Genomic DNA, 6,134 nt, shown 5'->3' on the forward strand with positions numbered 1-6,134 from the left:
GAAAATGAAGAGGACTTAAAATATTTACTGATGAAGATCAAAGACCACAGCCTTTGGTATGGATGGCATCTCAATGTCAAGAAAACAAAAATCCTTACCACTGGACCAATAAACAACATTCTTATCAATGGAGAAAAGATTGAAGTTGTCAAGGACTTCATTTTTCTTGGCTCACTATCAACACTCATGGAAGCAGCACTCAAGAAATCAAATTTGCATTAGGCAAATGTGCTGTACAAGACCTTTTTAAAATGTTGAAGAGCAAAGATGTCAGTTTGAGGACTAGGATATGCCTGACCCAAGCCATGGTATATTCAATAACCTCATATGCATGTGAAAGCTGAACAGTGAATAAGGGAGACTGTAGAAGAATTGATGCTTTTTTTTTTTTTTTTAACTGTTTTAATGTGAATTATGAGGTAGTTTACATGGGAGAACACTAGCTTTACATTCATCCTATACATTACATTGCCATGGTTACAATCCTCTCCATGCATCATTAGCCAACCAAAGTTTACACCTTGCAAGGCTGCCCCCTGGTTGTCGGCACACAGCCCCTCTCCCTCTCTGGGTCTAGAATTCCCAGCTGTTCCATCTCTCCACGTCATCGTCTCTACCTCCATCTCTGACATCACTGCTTCTCTGGGTAGGGTCCTGCACTCTGCTATTCTCCCTTGGTGCTCCCAGGAACCTCTGCTCCTGAATTGCAAAGTCAACTACTCCCTTCCTTTTGCTACAAAATGTCTACCTTTACATTTCCAACCCTCACAGTCAGTTCTGATAGTAATTATTCACTATTGTACCACATGAGTCTTATTCCCATCTCCTTTCATCCGTCCCTCTCAGACAGATTGGATAGTTCTCAGTGGAGATTCTACCTTCCTCCATACCCTCTGGGTCTAGGTTCCCTCTTGAAAGCTTGTAAGCCAGTCACTTCTAGACTTTGTAACCCCCCCACCTCCATTTTGGTTAGCCAATGTCCAAGTTGCCCATCCCTGTCTACCCTGTGTATTGAGGGGGTGGGAATGATCTTTGCTGTAAAGATTTGTTCCCTCTTTTGAGCTACTACATCCATAGGTGTAGGTTAAGTGCATCAAATTGTATCAGATTACTCTTTTTTTCCTCTTCTTTCTTCTAGTTGAGTTCTGATCATCTAGCCAATGATGCCAGGTCAAGTGGGTATTATCTGCAAGTAGGGGTGTTCTTATGCATATGTCCTCTCTTCTTATCAGCTGGATGCTTCACTCTCCACGATAGTCCTCTGTGGTTATGTCACTGACTCTGGGCCCAGGAGTCCCCAGGTCTTGCCAAATTGCTGGCCAGCGAGGTCTCCATCTGGGTTCACAGGAGTGTATTGAACGTGGTTGGACTTAGCTCTCAGCTTTGTTACTGTTTTTCAAGATTGATGCTTTTGAGTTATGGTGTTGGAGGAGAATATTGAAAGTGTCATGGGCTGCCAAAAGAACCAACAGATCCGTGTTGGAAGAAGTGCAGCCAGAGTACTCCTTGCAGGCCAGGATAGCCAAACTTTGACATATTGTCAGGAAGGACCAGTCTTTGGAGAATGATATCATGTTTGGTAAGGTGGAGGGTCAGAGAAAAAGAGGGAGACCCCCAATGAGATGGATTGGCCAAGAGGCAGCATCGATGGGCTCAAGCATGGCAACAATTATGAGGTTGGCCCAGGACTGGGCAATGTTTCGTTCTGCTGTATGTAGGATCATTATGAGTCAGTACTGACTCGATGACACCTAACAACAACAACTAGAATGGAGAGAGAATGAGTCAGAGAGAGGGACACTAAAGTGCAGACTGCGTCTATAGCATTCTATTTATTAAAACTAAAAACAAAAATAAGAAATTATATATGAGGGGTGTTCAAAACGTTTGTGGGAAAATTCCATGATCTTTCATTTCCATTTGTCCACAATTTTTTTTAATCCCTTCTCATATATGACAAAATGCTGGAATTTTACAGACATGGGGGTTGATACATAGGTGATGTTTACATTATGCTCTCTTATTTTCTGTAGGCCAGAAACATAACTTTGAAAAAACCAGTAGGCCTTGGTGATTAATGAGCCTGTGGGTGGTAAGGGAAAAGGAAGGGTCTTGGATGACTCCCAAGATTCTGCCTTAGATGACAGAGTAGTACCATTTGTCAAGATCGGGACTATAGGAGAATTGCCATCTTTAAGCAATCACCTCGTCATATAAATCAATGAAAGAGGGGAAGTTAAGTTAATTCAAACCATGATCCAAGGTAACAAAGGAACTTTATCTTCAAAATAGAACTTGGAAAGTGATCTCAATGCACCCGTCAAAAATGTCCAATTCTGAGTCCTAATCCAAATGCTTTCATACAAATGGCCTAATGTTGTTTCCTTAGGTCTTTGCCTGAGAAATGGAAATCATTGTGTACTCAAAGGGAAGAAAAATGCGTTATTTAGTAATTATGAAATACTGAAATGTAAAAACTCATTTAAAACCAATAGAAACTGTGTTTTGTTTTGTTTTTAAGAAAACCAGAAAAATATGGCTAATCAAAGGAATATGTTTCAATTTACATTTGAAATATGACACAGGAGGAGGAAAAGAAGTGTCATGTAAATGGAAAATACCATGCCAAAGAATTGCCAGGTCTCCATTGCTGCCTAATGTGGCTCTGTGGGTTCATGCACAGGACTGCAAAGTCAATTTGAACCACAAGGTCGATGGTTCAAGCTCACCATCACTCCTTGGAAACCTTATACAGGGTCACTATGGATTGGAACTAACTCAATGGCACTCAACTACAACAATAATTGCTGCCTAGTGGGAAGAACGCTTTTAAAAAATGAACTACAGCTACAGAATAATAGAATTGTAACCATGAAAGGGATTCGATAAATACTCTAGCCCTAGTCACATTATGAAGAAGGAGAATCGTTACATGGTACCTCAGGCATGTTTTTCACCACATAATGGCAGAGTCTACAGTTGGTGGTGGTGGTGGTTGTTCAGTGCCAACAATTCAGTTCCAACTCATAGCGATCTTATTCACAATAGAACAAAACTCTACCAGGTCCTGTGTGTGCCATCTTCAAAATTGTTATATTTGTGCCAATGTTGCTGCCACTATATCAATCCATTTTTTTGAAGGTCTTGCACTATTTCACTGATTTCTACTCTAACAAGCATGAGGTCCTTCTCCAGGGACTGGTTCCTCCTGACAGCATGTTCGAAGTATATAAGATACAGTTTCATCATCCTCACTTCTAAGGAATATTCTGGCTGAACTTCGTCCAAGACGGATTTGTTTGTTCTTCTAGCACTCCTTGGTAATTTAAATATTCTTCACCAACCCCATAACTCAAATGCATTGATTCTTCTATGTCTTCCTTATTCACTGTCCAACTTTTGCAACTATATGAGGCCACTGAAAATGTCATGGTTTGGGTTAAGTGCACCTTAGTCCTTAAAGTGACATTTTTGCTCTTTAACATATTAGAGAAGTATTTTGCAGCAGAGTTGCCTAATATAATACATCATTTTATTTCTTGGCAGCTGCTTCCGTGGGTGTTAATTGTGCATCCAAGTAGAATGAAGTCTTTGACAACTTCAATCTCTTCTCCTTTTGCAATGATGTTATTTATTGGACTAGTTGTGAAGATTTCTGTTTTCTTTATATTGATGTGCAACCCTTACTGAAGTTTGTGGCCTTTGATCTTCATCAGTAAGTATTTTAAGTCCTCTTCACTTTCAGCAAGCAAGGTTGTGTCACCTGCATATGGCAGCTTATTAATGAGTTTTCCTCCAATTCTGATATCATGTTCTTCATGAAATCCATCTTCTCAGATTATTTGCTCAGCACAAAAATTAAATAAGTATGGTGAAATTATGCCACCCTGGTACACACCTTTCCTGATTTTGAACCATTCAGTATCCCTTTGTTCTGTTCTAACAAAAGCCTCTTTGTCTATATACAGCTTCCTCATGATCACAATGAATTGTTCTGGAATTTCCGTTCTTTGCAATGTTATTTATAATTCATTCTGATCCACAACACTGAGTGTTTTGCATAGTCAATATAGCACAAGTACTCATCTCTCTGGTATTCTTTGCTATCAGTCAAGGTCCAGCTGACATCGGTAATGATATCCTTCATTCCACGTCCTTTTCTGAATCTGGCTTGAATTACTGGCAGCTCCAGATGCACTACTGCAACTGTTTTTGAATTATCTTCAGCAAAAATTTGCTTGTATGTGATATTAATGATCTTGTTTGATTCTGTATTATGTTGGGTCATCTTTCTTTGGAATGGGCATAACAGTGAATCTTTACCAATCAGTTGGCCAGGTAGTTGTCTTCCAAATTTCTTGGCATAGAAGAATGAGCACCTCCAGCACTACATCAGTTTGATGAAACATTTCAATGTGTATTCCATCAATTCCTGGTGTCTTGTTTTCCCCAATGCCTTTAGTAGAGCTTGGATTTCTTCCTTCAGTGTCATTGGTTCTTGATCATGTGCCACCTCTTGAAATGGCTAAATACCAACCATTTCTTTTCTTTTTAAAAAAAGGTTTTTATTGTGGATTGAGTGAAAGTTTACAGGGCAGATCATCAGTTTTACATTCAACAAATTATACACCTTGCTTAATTACAATGATTATAATCTCCTCCATGTACCATGAGTTAACAGTGTTTCTCTCTATCCACTTTAGCTTAAAAAAAAAAAAAAAAAAAAACACACTCAGGCATATTTTACATATTTACATATCCAAAAATAATTTACATCTCCAAAAAAGGGCACATTCTGCAAGTCTGCCTCCTGGCCACCAGCTCTTAGTCCCTCTCTTCCCATGAATCTAGAGTTCTCAGATGCTCCCTCTCTCCATGACCCATCTCTGCCTTGGTCTCTGGCATCACTGCTTCTCTAGATAAGCTCCCGCATTCTGCTTGTGTGCTTCTCTCTTGATGGTCCTAGGGTCCTCTGTTTCTGGACTGTAAGATTAATCACTCCCATGTTTTTGTTACAGAACTTCTACCTTTACTATTGTAACAGTTGCAATTAGTCATGATAACAATTATTCACTATTGAATCATACGAATCTTATCCCCATCTCTTTTCACCAGACATATCTAGACCAGTTCCTGTGCAGCAGATTTGCCCAATGCAATACGTTATCTGATCTCTTGACTGCTGCTTCTGTGAGTATTGATAGTTGATCCAAGAAGAATGAAGTCCTTGACAACTTCAATCTTTTCTCCATTGATAAGAATGTTGTTTATTGGTCCAGTGGTGAGGATTTTTGTTTTATTGACATTGAGATGCAATCCACATCGAAGGCTGTGCTCTTTGATCTTCATAAAAGAACCAATAGATCTGTTTTGGAAGAAGTGCAGCCAGAGTGCTCCTTGAAGGCCAAGATGGCTAAGCTTTGTCTCTCATACTTTGGACATATTGTCCGGAGGGAACAGTCGCTGGAGAAGGATGTCATGCTGGGTAAAGTGGAGGGTCAGAGAAAAAGAGGAAGACCCCTAACGAGATGGATTGGCGAGGTGGCATCATTGATGGACTCAAGTGTGGCAGCGGTAGTGAGGTTGGCCCAGGATCGGACATTGCTTCGTTCTGCTGTGCATGGGGTCACTATGAGTCGGGTCCAACTCGATGGCACCTGACAGCAACAACAATCTAGACAAGATAAAATCTATTCAGTGGGAACTTTTTCTTTCCCCCCATGCTCTTAAACTAAACTCCCTCTTGAAACCTTGTAAGCAGTCACTTCATGCCTTTATCGACCCCTCATTTTAGGTAGTCATTGTCTAAGTTGCCCGTCCTTATCTACCCTGTGTACAGAGGGGATAGTATTGATACTTGATGTGAAGACCCCTTCACTCTCTGTTGGTATTTAGAGTAACTACCGCTCTGAGTATAGGCCAGGTTCATCAAATTGTAGCAATTTACCCTTGTTTCCTTTATAAAAAAAAAAGTGAAAAGGGAAGCCCATCTCGGGATCACATCTACCTGGAGACAATCAGAAAGCATAAAAAATACCAAAATACATGCCCATCTAAGTATTAAGGCCACAGATAACTCCTGAATATTCCCATAAAACAGAAGCAGATGACCATATCAGTACATGTTCAGAAAC

The sequence above is a fragment of the Chrysochloris asiatica genome, unplaced genomic scaffold (assembly GCF_000296735.1).
Source record: "Chrysochloris asiatica unplaced genomic scaffold, ChrAsi1.0 scaffold00011, whole genome shotgun sequence".
Lineage (NCBI taxonomy): Eukaryota > Metazoa > Chordata > Mammalia > Afrosoricida > Chrysochloridae > Chrysochloris > Chrysochloris asiatica.